This window comes from Orcinus orca, chromosome 4 (assembly GCF_937001465.1).
Source record: "Orcinus orca chromosome 4, mOrcOrc1.1, whole genome shotgun sequence".
In the NCBI taxonomy this organism is placed as follows: domain Eukaryota; kingdom Metazoa; phylum Chordata; class Mammalia; order Artiodactyla; family Delphinidae; genus Orcinus; species Orcinus orca.
Genome location: NC_064562.1, coordinates 106254436 through 106273926, shown reverse-complemented (window position 1 = coordinate 106273926; position 19491 = coordinate 106254436). Strand labels below are relative to the sequence as shown.

The window sequence follows — 19491 nt, the reverse complement described above, 5'->3', positions numbered from 1 at the left end:
TGCTATTGATTCCTTCTAGTGTATTGTTCATTACAGTTATTGTATTGTTCATCTCTGTCTGTTTGTTCTTTAATTCTTCTAGGTGTTTGTTCTTTAATTCTTCTGATGTCTTTGTTAAACATTTCTTGCATCTTCTCGATCTTAGCCTCCATTCTTTTTCCAAGGTCCTGGATCATCTTCACTATCATTATTCTGAATTCTTTGTCTGGAAGGTTGCCCATTTCCACTTCATTTAGTTGTTTTTCTGGGGTTTTATCTTGTTCCTTCATCTAATACATAGTCCTCTCCCTTTTCATTTTGTCTGTCTTTTTGTGAATGTGCTTTTCGTTCCACAGGTTACAGGATTCTAGTTCTTCTTGCTTCTGCTGTCTGCCCTCTGGTGGATGAGGCTACCTCCCCAAAGAAATTTAAAGTCAAGTGCCACAAGTCGACAATAAGCCTTGTCCATCTTATTTCAACCAGGGAGATACTCACTTTTTTGCAAGTAAACCACACAGGACATTTCAACATTTGGGAGGTAAAGATCACAAAAAATAACTGTATTGCTTTTCACAGATGAATTTCATACAGTTTTAATAGTAATACTATTCATGATGATTAAGCGATCAACAATAGAAACAAGGAGTTGAAATTTTATGGGAAATGGAAAAAAAAACTGGGATTGACGTTCAATACATACTTGAAGTAGAACTTCACTAATTAGCTGAATGACATTAATACTTAGCTGAATAACTAAGTGGACAGCACACAATTTTTAGCACATCAATCAAAATTCATCATTCACATGCTAATCAGGTACTCTAAGCTCTGTGCTACAAATGATAAGGAGTACAGAGAAGTCTCATCCCCAACCCCTAACCATGTGAAACTACAGCCTGGTTGGCAAGATGGAATGAGATGCATGCATTCTACAGACATTTACCCTGTGCCAGGCAGGCCACTAGACATCTACGACCGAGATGGCTAAGGCAGCTTTTTCCCTCAAGGGATTCACAGCTGATTTGGGGAAAACAATGACAACAAAAAAAAGACTATGAACAAATACTAATGTTTCAGTTCTTTACTAAGAGTTGATGCAGAAGTAACTATAAAAATAGCTACCATTCACAACCCTCCCAGGCCTCACATGAGCCCCTGCCATGTTAACAACAACCTGCTGTGGATTATGATCATGGCTTTGTCATAGTAAAAACAGAGTAGCTGAAGCTCAGAGAGGTTGTGTGCCTTGCCTCCAGTCACACAGCTACAGAGGCATTAGAACCCAGGCCCACCTGACTCCAAAGTCCACTATTTTTCTCTACAGTATTCCATTCCCATAGAGTAATTACATACAATGGCAGCTAAGAGTGAGAAATGACTAGCTTTGCTGGGAGAAATCAGGGACAGTTTTATAGAGGAAGTGACACAAGGAGATAACAAATAATAAAATCATAGGTGGTCAAAGGTACAAGCTTCCAGTTATAAGATAAAGAAATAATAGTGATTAATGTACAACATGATTAATATTATTAACACCATTGTATGTTACATATGAAATTATCAAGAGATAAGTCCTAAGGGTTCTCATCACAAGGAAATTTTTTCTCTTTTTCTTTAATTTTGTATCTATATGAGATGACTGATGTTGACTAAACTTACTGTGGTAATCATTTCATGACGCATGCAAGTCGAATCATTATTCTGTACACCTTACACTTACAGTGCTGTATGTCAATTATGTCTCAAAACTGGAAAAATATATATATTAATGTAGTACTATTAGAGATAAATTTTAATATATCTATCTTGGTCTATAAAAATTTTCATTTACTTTGTAAATGATTAAAAAGAAGATACAGATTACAGTCTTAATATTTCACCTCAGTTGACAGTTTATCTTAGGAAACAACAGAAGAGAGCTACTCCTAACTGGACATGGAAACCTTCTGTTTTGCGCTTGTCTCCTGCACATGACCACTAGATGGCGTTAGTTGCACATTCATTCCAAGGCCAGTCTGCAAAATGGTCACCATTTCAGCATTTGGCTTCACAAAAAGTACTTCTTTTAAAAACTTAAATTTCCATATCATTATTAGGTATGGCAAGTGGGTCACAGAAGGATGGCTGTTTAAGACTATGTAACGTCTTTACTATATCTGTGTTAAGAACTGGTTGTGTCTTTGACAGCTAAGCTAACGTGTTTACAACTTATATATTACAATTTCCTAAAAATTGCATAAACACAGAGATTTAATTCTGTGTAGATCACTGCTTTTATGCACAAAAGAAGGTATTATATTTGTATTCACTTTTTAAAAAAATCAGGGCTGAGGCAAAATCGCCTTATGTTACTTCTTCTATTAAATAAATATTATTTCTAAGGCAATCTGCCTAAATTTGGCTTTTTAACAATTACTCATGAAAATGAACATCAGATTCAGTTTGTGGTCGGTTCAAAGTAAATGAATTTGAATGTGAGCCCAGAATTGAAATTTGGTATCTTCACATTTTTCAGTCTCGATATCCATTTGACACCAGGAAAAGCATGGAAATGTTATTTTGGTTATAAAGCTGCCATGAGAGGCCAGCTCAGCATGTCATTTCATGGAAAGGGCTCCAGGCAAAGCCATTACATGGAGGCGCCAATGAAAGGAGCCTGGGAATAAACCACGTACAGCCTGTGTGCACATTAGGTTTAAGTCGTAGGAAGAGAGGATGAGAAGCTGGGAAGAAAAATGAAAATGATCCAAAGTAATCAACATGCTCATTTTTAGGAAATAACAGTGACTGTTAACCATTTCCTGATAAGGGTGTGCAAACCTCAAAACATTTTCAAAATTGCTTGTGGATTAAAAACACATTCCATCAATGATGCAAATATTTACAAGCAATTACTTTAATATTAAGACACTCTACACACACTTGCTTTATCTTGTTTTCAGAGTATTTTAGAGTACACTCAAATTTCATACACATCAGAATGAGAGAAGAATTTATCTTACCAAAACCTCACTTCATGATAATTTATGTTCTACTGTTCAACTTGAAATTTTTTTTAAATTGGATTTCCAGGACAAGTTCTGTATTATATTTCCATTTGAATAGAAAATAGAAAACATATTAAGGGGAAAAAGTACTGTTAATCACCAGAAGATGGCGCTATCCTCAGACCTAAAAATCCCACGCTCCACTGATAAAGTACCTTTCCTATCCTGAATGATGCTTCAGCATAATCTGGTTAACCACTGCATTACAATTTAAAAAAAGAACTTAACCATATATATAAATAACAATATGTGGTGGAATTCCTGCCTTGCAGAATGTCATCACTTGCTATGCTAAGAGCAGCCATCATTTACCTAAGCTAATGACAACAGAAGCAAAAAGGATGCCATTCTGTAGCGCCACAATCATCACAATTTATAACTTTACTGCTTAGCTGTTGCATTTACCCAACTGAAATGTATGATTCCCTTATTTGCTTGCAGAGTCCACAAAAATCTCTATTTTGGCATTCATCATTTTATGAGGACTGCTATTTTTCTTGGTTAACTGGAAAATGAATAAAACACGCATGTGAGAGAATAAGGAAGAAAAAAAAAGGCTAAAGGACGTGAAGGGTTTTAAGTGCTCCTTTTAGTACTTTCAGCTTATTCCAGAAAACAAGACAGGAACAGGCATTTATGTGGGCCAAGGCAATGAGTGCCATGTTGGGATTCCCTCTGGTGAATAAGATGCCCATGCCCATTTTCAGGGGGGCTGGAGGAAGCCTGGCTCCACTGTTCACTACTTGTGTGACCTTTGGTAGGTTACTTTATACACTTAACTTTTACTTTCCTCAACTGTAGAAAGAAAATATTTAATAATGGTACCAATGTCTTAATCACTCCTTATCTCAATACCCTCTCTATTTTTTAAAGCACTTACTACTTTCTGATCTTTGGGGGGGCTCACTTATTTTTTAATCTTTTTTATTTCCTCCCTCAATGGGCCACAAGCACATAGACCTTGTTTGTCTTGGCTTTCACCTTATGTCCAGTGTCTGGAGCATGGTAAGCCCACAACAAATACTCTCATTATAAAGGAATTTGTTTGTATGTTTCATTTGGAAGTTGTGATTCCAAATGAAGCAATCAGTGAGGAGATGTAGTGAAGCTACACCCCAGACGTAGTGAAGATACCAACACAGAGCCTGGCGCATGGTAAGCCCTAAGAATTTCCGTAACACTTCATTCCCATTATGTGAATTTTTATATTTACTTTCCATCAATGTCAAATGGTATAGATTTTTAAATGTGTGCTAGTGACATAAAGTTGCCTTCATAAATAAACGTATTAAGTCAAACAACTATTTAGAAAAAGAAAACCTATTAAGTAAATAATGGTATAGGTGGTATGTGTAACTGGCAATAGTTATTAAATCGGTCATGAATAACCAAAGATCGGGGAACTCACTACACGAAGAATGAACGAGACAGGAGGTCAGGATCAAGAGTGAGGAGGAAGGCCTGGTGTAGGTGGGAAGGTTTTGATTTAACAGCTGGGTTGAGGCCAGCCGAGGGAGGAGCAAGAACTCTCTGCCTGGGGGTGACACAATTGTGACTTCACGGGCTGCAGACATAAAGTGTATCTGAAGGTTTAACTACCACTCTAAGTTCATGGGGGAGAATCCCTCAATCATAGAGGGCCATGACTTACAAATTATCTGTTGGATTTCAACATATAACAATGAGAAGCGTCTATAGTTTCTGATTTCTTTATAAACACCAAACCTAGAAAACTGGATATGACAGTGAAGGGCACTATTCTCAATGCTAAGAGTATGTGAAAGACATTTGGAAAGAATCCTTTGGCTCAGAGTCAAGAGATGAGAGAGGGAGAGCTATTGCCTTATACATTTGGAAGCAGAAATTTTCTATTCCTGAGAAGCAAACGCAAGTAGGGATGGCCAGTGGGAATGTACAATCACAGATTTTCCTGTACGTTTAAAGGTAACAAAGCATAAAATGAGTTCCTGAAAAAAAATCTACACCAAATATAAACTTGTAAATTTGTAAATACAGTATATATAAAATAGTATCGACTCTTCTGCGGGAAGTATTATGGGACATATCCAGAAATGTTCTGGTCTTCTAAAAAGCTAAGTAGTTATTCAATAATAGAAAAAAAAAAAAAAGTAAAATTCACAACTTATAATTCAAGAGGTTGGAAAAGAATAAATACTATCTGAATCCTTCCTTTATGTATAAATATTTATTTCCATTTAATTGTACAAAATTTTTCTATATAAATTGTCTTCCACTCTACTTGGAGAAACAAAACATGAAAATATACCAGGGGGGAAGAGAGCATGTATTGGATCACCTCAGGTTTTACTTAATTTTATTCTTTGTCAAGAGCCATATACTCATAAACGTTTGACTGAACAGTTCACTTTTAAATCAATTGTTTTGCATCATGAAAACGTGTACCTATGAGCACTGGCAACTTCCTGATGGCATCTGAGTATAGAGTAATAATTCCAACAGGAGGGATGCTGAAAATACAGAGTGCTGCCTGCTGGGGAGGCTTTTACTCTGGAGGAGATTCATAGAGCATGAGACTCTGGATTAAAAAATTGCTGAGACCTGAATTTCCCTTTCTCTCTCCAGCAAAACTCATGATTGCTGTCAGGTACTGTTGGCTCTTGTTATGCACTGAATTGTATCCCCGCTACCCGAACGCCAATTCGTATGTTGAAGCCCTAACCCAGTACCTCAGAATGTGGCTGTATTTGGAGACAGAGCTTTTAAAGAGGTGACCAAGTTCAAATGAGGCAATTCAGATGTGCCCTAATCTAATCTGACTGGTGTCCTTATTTATAATTAGGACACACAGATAAGGCACCAGGGATGCAAGTGCACAGAGGATAGACCACGTAAGGACACAGGGAGAAGGCAGCCATCTGCAAGCCAAGGGGAGAGGCCTCAGAAGAAATTAAATCTGTGGACACCTTGACCTTGGACTTTGTAGCTTTCTTAACTGGGAGACAATAAATTCCTGTTATTTAAGCCACCCAGTCTGTGGCATTTTGTTATGGCAGCCTTAGCAAACTAATACAGTTCTCGAGGGAAAATTCCCTTTGGACCTACACTGTACAATGCCCATGAAGTAAAAGGCTGTTATTATAGAACCTCAGTTGTCAGGATAGAACAATTTTTAAAGAAATAGGTTACTTAGGATACGGTCAAAGTAAGTGAAAATTCCAGATAAGCTTTAAATGCTCTCCCCCTTTGCACTGTGAAGGGTGTTTCAGATGCCACTTCATTGTGTACATTCTACAGATTATACTTTTCTGTTGCTTTCGGTTTCCCTTAAAACAGATTAATAAAAATAGATGAAAGCACATGTTGCACAATCTCTGGTAAATTCTACAACTGCGAAACATTTAAAACCCAATAAACATGAACCTCTCTGTGATTTAGTTCTTACATGGTATAACATTAAAATACTTTAAACCAAGTTGCATTCTTTACTTCCATTTCTCATAGGATGTCAGGGGACTTGGCTTGCATTGCCTGAAACATGTTCCGTACTCATTTTTCTCTCTTCCGCAATTATTTGCAGTACAGGTTTGCTGGAACCTTTCCTTCTCCATGAAGCTGGTAAATTATGTACCTGAGGATTGCGCTATTAGAGAAAATGAGCAATTTTTAAAAAGCTTTTCCCTCTAATTTTTGAAAGGAAGTAACCATCTCTAAGCATCTGACTGTATGTGAGTGCTACTCTTATTTTTAAATAATAAATCTATATATTATTTAATGATGATGACAGTTTATAAAATACTATATCTATTACTTAATAACAATGTGGACTGAGAATATTATTTGTATGTGTGAATAATAAACATTCAGAGTGTGAATATGGGGCTGGTGTATTTAACAATGATTTAATTTGTGGTCTGCAAGGGGAAAGATTATATATTCTGGAAAAGCTTAAAGTTTGTCAACATGTCACCCTTTAGGTGATTGGGTGTTCTATTGTTAAATGATGGACAAATTGAGAAAAGTTATCATCGATAGTTGATGCCTATCACACTCCCTTTAGATTTAATTCTCTTGACACTGGCACAACTTCCACACACTCCGAGCAAAGAGCCCCATTTTTATTTTGAATGAATGTACTGTAGTGTCTCTTACAATCACTGATCACAGAGACCATTCCTACTTCCCATCTTCTCAACAGCTTCCTTCAATGGACACTATGCAGAATTACATGACTGTCCCATCTCTGCCTCCTGCCTCACTCATTTTCTCAAAAAGATTTGTTCATTCTACTTAGACTGTTTGCATTTTTTTATGTAACATTTATATCCTATGGTTTGGCATTTCTTACAATGTAGGCTTTGTTCTCGCTAGAGATTTCCACACTTGAAAGTTTAAAACTTGTTTTCTTTGCAATCCCCTGCCATCAGAGTTTCATTATTGTATTTGGTTTTCATCTCATTTAGTTTCTATGGGATATGTTCTTGTTACTACGATTATTTATCTCAGATACAATGAATTTTACCTGATCTTCCAATTTTATACCAAGAGAAATATGTAATATTACAACAAGATATCTATTTACTTCTGATTCTTAGAGAATAAACTGAGACTGAAGAAACTAGTTAACAGCAATAGTTGAGTAGGGTAGCTGTTAGTTTTACATGACGCTCTGGTAAGATTCCTACACACATTCCTACTATCATCACTATCTATATGAGATTAATGCAGATGAAGGAATAGACACTGTAAGAGAAAAGATAATGTCAAAATATAAAGCAGAATTTTATGATGTAAGGATAAAAACCTTATCTTAAGAGAGATATTGGTAGATTCTCCTCCACTCCTAGCCCACCAAAAAGTACCTTGTAGTTGTAATTCTCCTCTCCTTCTTTCTCTCCCTTTCAAGATGTTTCACTTGGCTATATGAAACATGAAAATATACATACATTTTATACACACATGATAACTTGTAATTCTAGCAGATTAAGTACAGACACATTAAACCATTTCAGACAGATATGTGTATATGATTTGGGCATGTATATTATATACACTGAAGATTAGAAACAAAAGTCCATAGAGCCATTCTTTTTTTTTTTTTTTTTTTTTTTTGCAGTACGCGGCCCTCTCACTGTTGTGGCCTCTCCCGTTGCGGAGCACAGGCTCCGGACGTGCAGGCTCAGCGGCCATGGCTCACGGGCCCAGCCGCTCCACGGCACGCGGGATCCTCCCAGACCGGGGCACGAACCCGCGTCCCCTGCATCGGCAGGCGGACTCTCAACCACTGCGCCACCAGGGAAGCCTCATAGAGCCATTCTTTTAGGATATTATCTAAACGGCGAGAGAAAAACAAATAGGCTCCCTTGGGTAACGGACTTTGAAAGTAAAGAAGAATCTATGTTCCATGGGCACTGAAAATTTATAGATTACACTCAGTTTCAGTTTTATATTTGCGCATTTCTCCAAAACTAATTGAATGTCTTACATTACTTATGCTTAGAAAACACATGAAACAAACCAACAACATCAGGATGGACAAAAGTTACTCTGCTGCAAAATAATCAGTTCTTTAAGAAGGTTAAAGACTACTAGTATATTTGACTTAGTCATTTGGTCTATGAACACTTTTTGCCCATACATAAAAAATTTCTCTTCCAATCTTTGACAGCACTATCAAAATTTTTTCATTTGTCAACTATAAGCTGACATTTTCCTGGAAGAGAGAACGATTTTATGTAACAATCTATCCAGAAAAAACACTTATAATTTCAAACTGTTATAGTCTTGAAAGCATGAACATACCAACAAGAGCCTGTTTGGTACTTTAATGATATACCATTGGTAATGATAATAGGTGACAATTACCAAGCTCTTCTTACAGACCAGGTACTGTGCTAAGTGCTTTCCAAGAATAATTTCCTGTGGTATTCACAACAACCTAATGATAAGGCACCACACTGTCCCTCTTTTACAGATGGAGTAGCTGAGATTTAAAGAGGTGAAGTAATTTGGGCAGGTCTTATTCTAGTAAATGGCAGAGCCAGGAGTTTAATCCAGATATGGACAACTCCAAAGTCCACACTCTTAAACTTTTTTCTATGAAACTAAAATTGAAAAAACTTCCCCAAGTGCTAATCAGGGCCTACTTTATTTGTTTTGATAATCCTTTATACTAATATTGGTTAAGAGTATTGTTCCCAGAGTAGAAAGGTATACAATACCTGACTGTAGGAGGAAGGAAGAGGCAATGGCTAACAAAACGGCACACTAGAACCTACTTAAATTTGAATTCTCAAATTGCTTAGCTATTTCCTAGATAAAAGGTGAATCTTGACTTTAACATGTTAAAAACAGGTTAGTAAATGGTGCTGGGTGGGCCTGGTACAAAGGAGGTAGAGAACTGGAGACAGTATGAGGCATAATTCAATGTCTAGGCCCTCACAACACCATTGAAGAAAGACCCCTGAACTCCAGAAATTTGACTGTGTTGTATATGTTATACATCAACCATGTGGCAGAAGTGAGTGGCTTCCCTCCCGTCCTTCTCTCTAGAACAGAAATTAGCAAATACAATCTAGGGGCTAAATTCAACATGCTGCCTCTTTTTGCAAATAGATTTTATTGGAACATAGCCACATCCATTCATTTACATATCATCTGTCTGCTTTTACCCTACCAGGATAGAATAGAGCAGTTATGACAGAGACTATATGACTACAAAGTCTAAAATACTTACCATCTAGCTTCCTACAAAAAAATTTGCCAGCCCTTTAGTTATATTATGTTACACAAATAAATTCCTACCAAAGTGATTGAATATGTATTGAAAGCCACATACCTTTGGAAACAAGGCTTCTACAAAGACACAATCCCATTTTCTCCCTGGTTTCTTTCTTCAAATTCTTTTCTATGCTAAATATTTTAAGAGCAACAGTCACTTCTTTATTAACACACGCACATACACAAATTACAGATGCTAAATCTGAGAATACAAAGATGAGTAAGACAGAGTATATGTCATCAAGAAACTTTGTGAGGATAGACAAACATTTTTAGTGAATAATTAAAAAGCAATGCTAAGCACTGTAAGAGATGTCAGAACAAATGTCTAAGGGTACTTGTGCCAGGGGTGGAAAATCCTGTCCTAAAGTCTGAGGAGCAATTTACCTTGTGACAAGCCTTCCTTTTTCAGTGAAGAAAATTGGACTTGATATGCTGTTAATTTGACAATCTGGTAACAAAAGGCTTAGACGGTGTCATTGCCAGGATGTTCGCAATATAAGGTTACAAGAAGAAGAAACTTAAGAACGGGATATTCTTCAGTGTCTTTATGACCCGTTTCAAGTCATGGGCAATTTTGCAGGTTTGCTACTTTGTAATTTTTATGTAAGTGACAAACCTTCTTCTCAGTACTACAAACAAGAAGTTATAAGTGGGTGTCAATCTATCAATCATCTAAGTGCAGCATAGATGAAGGAAGTAGGTCTTCTCGTCTCAGGAAAGCAGTGACCTAGTCATGTCTGTGGACCCGACCACAGACCAGCTTCTCTCTGACTTTACCACCTAAAACAGGGTCAGCAAACTACAGTGCATGCCCAATCCAGCCCATGGACTGTTTTTGTATGGACCATAACTAAAATAGCTTTGATTTTTTTTTAACTCTATTGAGAAATAATTAACAAGTGTAATTGTATATAACTAAAGTATATAACGTGATGATTTGATAAACATATACATTGTAGAAGGGGTTTTAAGGGAAAACAAAGAAGAGCATGTGATAGACACTATGTATGTCTGTGCCTAAAATATTTACAGAAAAAGTTGCAAACCTCTGCCAAAGATACAAAGGTCTGGACCATTTAGACTTGTGAAATAATTATAGAAAAGAATCTGAATCAAAAAGTAACTAAGAAACCAATGTGGGTAATAATTAATGATATTATTAAGTAATATCTTTGCCTATAAAGCAAAAAAAAAAAAAAATCCCCAGAAATAAGGATGAAAAGAGTGAATCCACCAGTAAAATACAAAAATTCAAAGTCTGCAATGCCCTGTATCTGTCAGGGTTCATACAGAAGTGAGAGGCCACGTCAGAAAATGCAGCAGGGAAAAGTTGTCAATTAAGTGAAAAGTGGTGAACTGCTAATGGGGGAGCAGAGGGACCCGCAGAGCTGAGAGATGAGCTCAAGGAAGAGTCTAGAACTCATGGGAAGGCCCGTAGGCTGAGGAAGAGCCCATGGAGCCACCACAGGAACGCCTGGACTGGCTCTCAACTCTGAGATTTACCAAGATGAGGGTCTCTACCATGGGTCCTACCAATATCTATAATTGGTGATACGAATGATATTTTCTGGAATTTAGTCAAGAATTCATCACAGAAGATAGACCACTTTCTTTTTTAAATTTTGTCAAATTTTAAATGCACGCTGATATGACAGCTGTCACAATACAATCTAACAAAATCGTTTTGAATGAAGTTAAAGACAACTAAGCACTACTAGAGCCAGCTTACAGGGAAAAACGAATGAACATTTTGGCCAACAGAAAACAAAAGGAAGTTTGTTGAAAATCCCTTTGACTTGTGTCTATCTCTCATAATTCAGAATCTTCTATTCACTGCTTCAAAAAAAAATAACCAATGATTTAATTTAGAACTTCACAAGGAAGGAAACTGCTCTTTTCAAATACTGACATTCCCTATTTAAACAGACATCTTTATATCTCTACTTTCTATTGAAGTATAGTTTATTTACAATATTGTATTAGTTTCAGGAAAACAGCATAGTGATATACTCTTTTTTTTGGGGGGGGGTAGGTTATATTCTATTATAGATTACTACAAGATTTTGGATGTAATTCCCTGTGCTATACAGTAAGTCCTTATTGTTTATCTGTTTTAAGTAAAGTAGTTATATTTGTTAATCTCACACTTGTAATTTGTCCCTCCCACCAACCTCTCCCCTTTAGTAACCATAAGTTTGTTTTCTTTGTCAATCTGTTTCTGTTTTGCAGATAGACTCATTTGTATTATTTTTTAGATTCTATATACAAGGGATATCATATAGCATTTATATTTCTCTGTCTGACTTATTTCACTAAGCATAATATTCTCTAGGTCCATCCATGTTGCTGCAAATGGCAATATCTCATTCTTTTTTACGTTGAGTAATATTCCATTGTTGTGTGTGTGCGTGTGTGTGTGTATATATAGTTATCACATCTTCTTTATCCACTCATCTGTTGCTGGACACTTTGGTTGCTTCCATTTCTTGGCTCTTATAAATAGTGCTGCTCTGAACATTGGCTGCATGTATCTTTTAGAATTAGAGTTTTCATTTTTTCTGGGTATTTACCCAGGAGTGGAATTGCTGGATCAGATGGTAGCTCTGTTTTTAGTTTTTTGAGGAGACCCCATACTATTTTCCATAGTGGCTGCACCAAATTAAATCCCTACCAACAGTGTACAAGGTTTCCCTTTTCTCCACATCTTCTATAGCATTTAGTAACTTTTTGATAACTTTTTGATAATAGCCGTTCTGACCAGTGTGAGGTGATGCCTGATTGTGGTTTTCATTTGCATTTCTCTAATAATTAGCAATGTTGAGCATCTTTTTATGTGCCTGTTGGCCATCTGTATGTCTTCTTTAGAAAAATGTCTATTTAGCTCTTCTGCCCATTTTTTGATTGGTTTGTTTTACTGATACTGAGCTGTATAAGCTGTTCACATATTTTGGATATTAACTCCTTGTCAGTCACATCATTTGCATATATTTTCTGCCAGTCTGTATGTTGTCTTTCAGTTTTGTTGATGGTTTCCTTTTCTGTGCAAAAGCTCTTCAGTTTGATTAGGTCCCATTTGTTTATTTTTGCTTTTATGTCTTTTGCCTTGGGAGACTGACCTAAGAAAATATCACTACCATTTATGTCAAAGAATTTTCACCTATGTTCTCTTCAAGGAGTTTTATGGTGTCGTGTCTTACATTTAGGACTTTACACCATTTTGAGTTTATTTTTGTATATGGTGTGAGGGAATGTTCCAATTTCATTCTTTTGCATGTAGATGTCCAGCTTTCCCAACACCATTTGTTGAAGAGATCTCCTTTTCTCCTTGTAAATTCTTGCCTCCTTGTCATAGATTAATTGACTGCAAGTGTGTGGGTTTATTTCTGGGATCTCTGTTCTCTTCCACTGATCTATGTGTCTGTTTTTGTGCCAACACCATGTTTTTTTAATCACTGTGTCTTTGTAGTATAGTCTGAAGTCTTAAAGGGTTATACCTCCAGCTTCATTCTTTTTTCTCAGGGTTGCTTTGGCAATTCTGGGCCTTTTGTGGTTTCATAGAAGTTTTACGATTATTTATTCTAGTTCTCTGAAAAAATGCCATAGGTATTTTCATAGGAATTGCATTAAATCTGTAGATTGCTTTGAGTAGTAAGTCTGTTTTAACAATATCAAGTCTTCCAACACAAGAGCATGGGATAGCTTTCCATTTCTTTGAATTGCCTTCAATTTCCTTGATAGTTTTCAACATATAGGTCTTTTGTCTCCTTGGTTAAGTTTATTCCTAGAGTGCTTTTTTTGTTTTGTTTTGATGCAATTTTAAATGAGATTTTTTTCTTTTTTACTTTCTCTGATATTTCATTATTGGTGTACATAAATGCAACAGATTTCTATATATTAATCTTATATCCTGCTACATTGCTAAAATCATTTATTAGTTCTAATACTTTGTGTGTGGAGTCTTTAAAGTTCTTTACATGGGGAATTATGTCATCTGCAAATAGTGACAGTTTTACCTCTTCCCTTCCAATTTGGATACTTTTATTTCTTTTTCTTGTCTGATTCCTGTGGCTCTTTATATCTCTTAATTTCATGTTTTCCATTCTGTTCTCTGTCTCTGCTGGTCTGGATAATTTCCTCAGTTTTTACCATCGTTTGTTAATACTTTCTTACTTGTATCTAATCTGCAGTTTAAATCTACCTCACACTTTTAATTATTACATATTTTATTTCCAGAATGTCTATTTCTTTACTCATTTAAAAAATATTTATTGAAAATCCCCTATGTACCAGCTACTGTTCTAGGCACCAGAGATAAAGTAGTGAAGAAAAAATAAAATGCACTGCCCGCATGAAATTTAGATTTCAGTGAGGGTAACATACAAATATATAAGCAAAATGTATATCAGATGGTAATAACTGCTATTTTAATAAATAAAAGAGATAGGGGAGGGGGAGAGTAGAGTGCCACAGGGGAAGAACCTCACTGTGCATGAAATCTAACTGGATAAGGGATGACCTGGGACATCTAACTTGCTGTGGGCCTGGCTTGAACATGATGATGGGTACAATGGATCTCATTACTCCTGTCAATGATATAAAGAGAATGTGAATAGTAAGTCTTATCTGGAACACATGAGACTGGCTCCTGGACTCCCTTTGGTCTTTTGATGATGGTTCTGCTTCTGTAATTATCTTTAAACTACATTTTAAGCTTGAATGTTTTGGGGAATGTACTGTTAATAGAAATTTGACCTACTAACTGACCCATGGGAGGACTGGATTGTGGTTACAAGTGCCAAAGGGAAATTCTACTCTTTCCTTCTATCCATGGCCAAGTTTTGAAACAAAAACCTTTTTGTGTTACCCATTCTCTGCACACCTTGAGGGTCCCAGCTTTTTGCAACAGGGGGGAGGTTTATTTTCATGTTCCCCACCTAACATTGGCTCTAAGCTTTCTTCCCTTTCCCTCATGCCCCTATTGCCATCAAAATAGAAGTTCACAGACATCCATGATGAGAAGGTATCTTGGGGCAAATCAAAACAGCTCTAGAACCGTAGTCTTACATCTACACATTTCAGCTTCCTTTTCGCTTTTAGCTTCTGAGGATCACCCTTGCATTCTTGCCAGCTCAGCAATGCATTTGAAAAGATACTTCACATATTTATTCAGTATTTTTAATTGTTTTGTAGTAGAGGTTCTTTATGGAATATAGTCTGTCTTGCTCTTTTCTCTGTTCAGTTTGAGCAAAAATTTTCCGTGAAGATAATCTCTACATAGAGCACAAATCTTTGACAGTTGAGCATAGACAAAGCTCCTGAACCTTCTCTAACCTCTGAACTAGAAGTGAGTTCATTCCCCCTAAAAGTGTTCATTCTACCAGTTCATTAATAAAATTATGTCATTAATAATGAGATTATTTGAATCAGGATATTTACTACATTAATTCTAGACCACTAGGAATTTTGCCTATGCTATGGGGCTTGGTAACTAGCAACTTTCATTGTTGATTTTATTGTTTTCAACTGAAGATTGCTGCAATTCATTTCTTGCATATAATCTTCACTTTAGATTTATACTGGGTTTTTAAATGTTTAGCAAAAGGGCTTTTACCACCATTTTCTTTCCCTTTTAGCCAAAGTGAGGATTACAACATGAACCAGACTGGATTAATTAATACTATGAAGCTTATTTCTTTATCATCATTTCTAAAGAAAACACACACATACATACAAATAGAACAGTGACTCTCAAGGCAAAATACTTCCAAATAAAATAGAACTTTCTAACCAGAAGAAGTGAATTATATGCCCTAAGACAACCACCCACTCCCCAAACATCTGCATTCTGTTTTCAATGAATGATTTTTACTTTCATCATTGTTCACATGATGATCTGAAAAATAAACAAGTAAGCCAATAATAAAGCAGGCAGGGCCTAGAGGAATTGAAGGAAAAATCCAATACTGCTTACTTTAATAGAACTCCTCATACAAACTCTTTCCCAAAATAAATTGCAGATATAGCAGAATACAATGCATTGCCAAACATTACATGCAATCTTGTGATGGAGGACATAAACCCACCCTGATGCCTCAGGTAATCAAGCGCTATACAGCTTCTAAAATGAATTCTAGTGATCACATTTGCCAACATTTCTTATAAGAAATCTCTCTTGTTTTCTTTAGTCCGCCTGAGGCAAACATTTTCATTGCATTCATTCTATAAATCAGTTACTTTACAAAGCAAGGTCCTTTTGGACATATCCTCTCTGATTTCTCAGAAAAATCCAGTGAAGTGTTTTGTCCATTTTATACGAAGCTGAGGTTCAGAGAATTTCATGTATTTTCCTCAGATGATTTAACTAGTAAGTAGAAGAGACTATATTCTAATACAGATTTTCACAGCTTCATGTCCAAGGTATTTTTCCCATTATATCAACTATAGAAAGTATGTTGGCATGTAATTTTTTTTAATTTATGAGAAAATAATATATGTAGTCAAAAAAGAAAAGTAAACTCCAAAATAGGTAGATAAATGATCAGTAGTAGGTAACTAATAGGTAAGGAGTAGGTAAGAGCAGTGGTTTGCAACTGAACTTAAAAATAAAACCAGTGACCACCTACTATTCCCCAAAATGGCCTGCTTTTTATTTTGTATCTGGGATAAGAGAGGGAAGGACCTGACATTAGATGAGTGGTTATGGAAATTGTGCCATGAAATGGTTTAAGACACTATGCAGAGATTTGTGGTCAAAGCAATACCAGTTTGGGACACGAGTGACAAAGCACATCTGCCTGGAACACTACTTGGAAAGTGGTGATAATTGGCACATAAAGGGTGTTTTTATGCAGCTGTGTGACACGAGGATATAGAAGCTGGGCTGGGAAGCAGCTCTCTCTTAGAGACAGCTGTGATGAAACACTGCTCTTAGGAGCTACACAGACAGAAATCAAGAAAAAAATGGGAGGAAAAGAATAGAGAACAATAAACAGAATTCAAGACATTAAGAAAGCACATATTTTAGATGGCATGGTTAGGTAAAAAAGGGACTATAACCATGAAGTTTTTCATGGGAGAAAGATTGTGGGAATTAATTTTACTCTAATTTTTCATAATCCCATGCTACTAAGACCTAGGGACATCTATTTATCTTACAAATCAAAATGAAAACATTTGTCCACTGTGTCCAAAATGCTAAAATCTATGACTGTCTTCAATAATAAATATTTTAGGTTTCTTAGTGTTTTAATATTTACTATGACTACTATTTATGATTTAGACTATTTCATATTTAACATAGTTTTACATGTCTTATTTATTTATTCTGAAAATGTTAGAAAAGCAATAATATTATCCTCATTTTATAAGAAACTGAAGCTCAGAGTGTATAACTGCCTCCCTAATGTTGCCCATCAGTTTGGGGGGACACATTTTTTTGTTTTTGCTTTCCAGAATAAAGGTTGATACCTATGAGGTAATCAGGATATGTATTTTTTACTCCCATACTGTCAGTAAAATAAAAGAAGAATAAATTATTTAAAGAAACATACAGAAAAACAGAAATAGAGCTGAGACTAAAACTAGGTTTCCTGACTCCTTGGCCATACTCTACATTAGCTAACAATTACTCATTGTTATTTATCTTCAACTTCTAGCAGAGGACATGGGAATTAATCACTCTAGAAATGTTTTTGAATGAAGATAAAAGTTGAGTGAATGAATGAAAGGATGACTCATTAATTTAAAACCACAGAGTCCCAATTCTAATGAAATCTAAGGGAAAGAGGTGGTTTCCATACATACAATTACATTTCCTCAACCTCATTCTCCTCTCTCCAAACTCCACCCTCACCTACTTCCAGAAAATACCCTTTCCTGTTCAGGGGAATCAGAGTTTGATTTAAAATAATTGATCTCAGAATGTAAAAAGAGCTTTAAAAATGATTATTACAGCATGATGCTATATTTCAAGACAATGTCTCTGCTTGCTGCACTCCAATCCATGAACCTGTTCTGGAAGTCTCCTAGCTCCACATCTTCCCTTTTACTTCTTTTTATAATACAAACAAGGGTTGAAAGTAAAAGGCAGAAAGGTTTGCTCCAGAAGACAAACCTTTCTGTGAGTTTTAATTCCAACATTTAGTAGTTTTATAACATTAGTGAAGTCAGTAGATGTAGCATTTATCAAGCCAATGAATGACACCACACCACCTGTTTCATTGCCCAAGTCAGAATACTTCTCCCTTCCTCACATTAACCCACCCCTAACCCATTACCCAATCCTATTTAGCTTCATAATAAAGTATATCCAAAATGAGTCTATACCTCTCCACCTTTACACCCTCTGTTGTAATCTGCACTTTCATTATTTCTTACCTGAATAAACCTCCTACCCTGTTACCCCGCATCCACTGTGAATTCTCACCAATATCTTCTTTATACAACATCCAAAAATCTTTGCACAATGCACTGTGATATGATAACATGATCCTCCTCAAGACCCTTCAATGGTTTTTGTCTGCTCTTTGGAAGAAAAGCTTAAACATTCAACATCCAGACCTCTAAAACCTACCTCATCTGCCCCTATCCCTCCCTGCCCTCTATTCCATCTAGTCTTAGCTCAGATTCTCCAGAGCAACACTTTCTCCAGTCTCGGGTTCTTTCCATTGACCCTTCACATCAGCCCCTTATTATCCTTCTCACGTCTTAGCTCAAGAGACGTCTCCTCAGTGAAGCTTCCAAACCCCTGCTGCATATACAGCCAAATCCCTTTTGGCAAAGCATTGATTTCATTGGCAATTATCCACTAATTAGCAAGTTGTTAATAATGTCTGTCTCTCTGACAAGAAAGAAAGGTCAATATGAGTTGATACAACATCTGTTTTACCTCCAGCACTGTTGTCAATGACCCCCAGTCAAAGACAACAAGGGACAGATCAGTAGTCAAGTAAAGTCAGACTTACTGGCCCATACAGTAAAAGACAGCTACCATGTGGAACTGTGGGTGCGGGCATCTCAGTAGAGGGTATTTAAGAGGAGCTTGTTTTAGGATTTGGATTTGTGTTAGATGATTTTGTGGAAGAGGCAAGAAAATGTGATTTTGCTCTAGATTGGGTGCTGTTAGAAAATAAGGGCAATGGGATGACTGGATATGTGAATTGTTTTTATTTAGGAGGCAAGAATGGCAATGTGAAGTTAAAACTATAATTGGTAAAGAAACAGCAGTCGCTCACTGGTAAAGATAGCAGTCTCCCCATAAGCTGGGAAAGAGGCATGCTTTGCCATTTTTGTGGTTTGGGTTGTGCTTTTGTTTTGTCTGTCATCAGACATGAGTATGGAGTTGTCTTGTTTTTGCCTCACTCCATCATGATCACGTGGTGACTCCATGTGATGCAGGTATTCTGGGAAATTGAGTATGTATGTCAAATGGGTAAACACCATGAGTTTGCTGTGAGAGCCAGGCCAGCTCAGCTGACAGGAGTGGGGACCTGTTTTTTTTTTTTTTTTTTTAATTCTCACTAACAGTTAACTCTGTGGCTTGAATGCAGAATTCACTCAAATAATTGATGAAAAAATGAATGAATAAATGTAGAGTCTCTAAACTTCAACTGTCTCATGTTCTGGACAATATTTCACTGGCCCGAAAATAGATATGAAGATTACTTTAGCCTCCTGCCACTTTAAAAAGCTATGATTCCAGAAC

At 36.4% G+C, this 19491-nt stretch overlaps 1 protein-coding gene and 1 long non-coding RNA gene across 4 annotated transcripts in view; one reads left to right on the top strand and one right to left on the bottom strand.

Moving 5' to 3' along the window:
* The window catches only part of KCNIP4 (potassium voltage-gated channel interacting protein 4), a 1200268-nt gene that overhangs the window by 1035472 nt on the left and 145305 nt on the right, over window positions 1–19491 (bottom strand). The window lies entirely within an intron of this gene.
* Window positions 1–19491, top strand: part of LOC125964175 (uncharacterized) — a 392160-nt gene that overhangs the window by 371754 nt on the left and 915 nt on the right. The gene's annotated exons all lie outside the window — the stretch shown is intronic.